Below are 3,319 nucleotides of genomic sequence, written 5' to 3' on the forward strand. Positions count from 1 at the left end.
TGCTTCTCATCGTTTCAGTGTCAAGTGTTTCCTGTTTTACTTTGACAGGCTGCAGTTTTGATTACCCCGGTCTCGTTGTGTGGGATTTCTCACAGCTGTGCTCTGCTCCTGTGTCTCATTCTCTCGTTATCCCTCTGTGTGTTGAGCCCCTTGTCGTCCTCTGTTTGTTGCCGGATTGTCTGTGTATTACCTTCTTTGAGTTCCTGGTCTCAGGTTTTCATGTTCTGTGTTTCACGTCTCAGGTTTTTAGTTCCTTTGTATTACTTTGCAGTTGTTCCCAGTTTAAGTTTTGTGTAGTTCTTAGTCACTTTCTCCTTTGATTTTTATTGTGTTCCTGCCACCATTAAAGTCCATTCGTCAGTGTCTGCAGTTGGGTCCACACTCTCTCCACTCCACAAGTTTATTAGCATTCATTTATGCACAGCTCTCTGAAGTGGGTTTAGGGTTAGGGTGGACAAACATCTCCGCTTTGATCCTGTCTGTCCAAAACAAGCCTGGTCAGCCTTTTTCTGACTATTTGTGACTATGCTGTCGTTATCTTTAACCTTTAACATGCTAACAGAGGCCTGTAGACTCGGAGATGGATCTCTTTTTACAGTTTCTCTGAGCGTTGCATGGTCTAACTATGTTGCGAGGTCCACTTGTAACTGTGCTAAATGATTTCCACTGTCTATTAGGCTTTCTCACTGCAGCCTGATAGACTTCATATTGTTTGGAAATGGCCTGATAAACCTCCTTGGTGTCATGTTAGCTCACACCTGAATCCTCCAGACCTGCAAAGTGTCGCAACTTTTGCTTTCATAGAGTGCTCATACTGACGTTCGTAGTCAAATACAATTACCAGCTGTGTTGTACTCTCTTAATTCTTACAGAGGTCGTAAAGTTGTACTTAGGGCTCCGTACAGGCCTGTGAAAAACTATGTGAAAACCTTTTTTTTCTGTATATACACTGTGAAAAGCGTTACTCATCGAGGTTAAGACACCCACCATGAACTGTAATGTGGAAAAAGCAGCTGAGGACCTCTGTTGTATCTCCCTCTTGTTTCCTGTCATCTATGCACGATTGGTATCTGGTAAAATCAAAACAGGAACACGCTGCTTATGGACTGAACACATTCTTTGTGGTCCAATGAGCTTCACGCCAGAAACTTGGAAGTCAGTTATTAATGTAATCGCAATGAAACCACGGTTAAACGAGTGGAAACACAGCCAATGTAAAAGTCATTATTATTTCAACGGCTGACATGTTTAATTTACTCAGTTAATCTGGAATGATCGTCTTGCCTGTGATATTTGTTTCCGAGTCACATTTTCATATATTGGTGCACTTGTAGAAGAAATGTGATTTTTAAGATGCATTACAGATGCTTTACGGTGACACCAGCATAACAAAGGCCTGATGTTCAGTGTGTGGTGTGTACATAGGTCTAACCATAGCTCATTTTCATACAATATGGAAATGAGATTCCTAGAAACTTGAAAGCACAACAGCGTGCTTTAGAAATGGCGTCTTTTTGAATGCTTCTGTGGATGGAAAATTACATTATGCTTTATGGTGTTATGACAGTGAGCTAAGAGTCAATCAACTTTTAAATAAGAGATGAAGGAGCAATCACAGAGAGAGGCGACTGGGACTGATGAATGCTGCAGACTCTGTTCTGGTAAAGTAAAGCTGCTCTGCTGCTACTGTACCTCTAGTCTACTCACAGCACACATACTTACACTAACACACAAACATTCACATTTTGCAGAAAAGCATGCATGCATATGTGAGCTTCCACACAAACACAGACATGTGTAACACACTGCAGGACAAGCAGGCTTTTGGGTCTACTGCATTATTAATAAAGTGCAAGGTGCTGTATGTGACAATATTAAATGTCTAAGGGCCCTGCTACAAAACTGCTGCAGCACCTGCTCAATTTTTCAGGTAATAAAGAGCCGAGTTATGTTGACTGGATATAAAATCTGAGCCAAAAAATATCGTAAAAACTGTAAAATCTCTTACCTCAATGCAGAATCTGCTTCCCTGTCAACACAGGAGTTATGAGCAGAGCTGTCCACTTGCAGCTCTTCCGCTATGTTTCATGTTTGCATCATCCAGCTAAACGCATGCAAACATCACATGTGGTAGACCAGGCCCCAAATTTCTGTGTTTTCAAATGATGCAGTTTGGAAATATGCACAGCACACGAGAGAGGGCTCCAACTCAATATTTGTATGTGTTTTAGCAAATTGTGGTGTAAAATATTTTATTTATGTCTTACATTGTCGATTTGACCATGATCTGGATCTTAGCATATGTGGTTATGTTATGTCCACGTGACAGTCCTCATTAAGCAACACGTAGCATTCAATTGCTGTATCACACGTGGCCACCAGAGAGCAGCACAATCTCTCTTCTAAAGGAAAAGAAAAGAGGGGGGGACACCTGAGGTAAACTGAAATGAATAAGAAGCAACTTCAGGACATAACAGCTGTATTAGGTAAGGTCTGGTTAGTGCTGCATGAACCAGGATTAATATAGTAGAAACAAGTAAACCAACATGTGTATGTGTGTATGTATATGGTGTTTTACAGTAAAGACAGAAGAAGGCTCCCACACTGCTTCTACACATAAAAACACCAACTGCACAGAAAATGAGAGGACAGAGGTGCATCTTCAGGTTAGACTTAAACATAATTCAAGCTGACGGATGTCTGAGGTCGCTCAGATCATTTTAAAGTCTTGGTGCAATGAGAGCAAAAGCATGAGCTAAGAGGGGAGGAGAGCTTTGTGCTCAATAATCAATTACAGGCTCTTTCCATTTCTTACTCTCTATCTCACAAGATCCCATAAAAACTCCGCCACCCCCACCCTGCTTGCCCATTTCCCCTTCCACCCTTTTCTCTGTCAGATCTTGCATTTGCAGAAACTATAAAGTTTGGAGCTGAATTTCACTCAGCCACTGAGGTGAAAGACAAATAGTGGAGGACAGTGTAGTCCTGCACATGGTCACCATTCTAACCTTTAAAATTACTGGGAGGTTGGAGCTGTGTGCAGGCTTCACCACAATTTGTGTGATTCCATGAGGAGCAAAAGCCTCGACTTCCACTGGAGGAGACAGCAGAAGATCATGGGAACAAAGTAGCAACGTTTATGTTTGCTGTTCAACCGAATACACGATAATATGCATTACTTAGTGGAAGCTCTGTTAGTCCCACAGGAATAACACACTCACTCTCACACACACACACAATAATAACCTAATTTCTGTAAGAAGACAGACAGATAACATCTGCATCAGTTTATCCTGCAGAGTCAATGAAAACACAGAAA

The sequence above is a fragment of the Aulonocara stuartgranti genome, assembly GCF_965226115.1.
Source record: "Aulonocara stuartgranti genome assembly, chromosome: 23".
Classification (NCBI taxonomy): Eukaryota; Metazoa; Chordata; class Actinopteri; order Cichliformes; family Cichlidae; genus Aulonocara; species Aulonocara stuartgranti.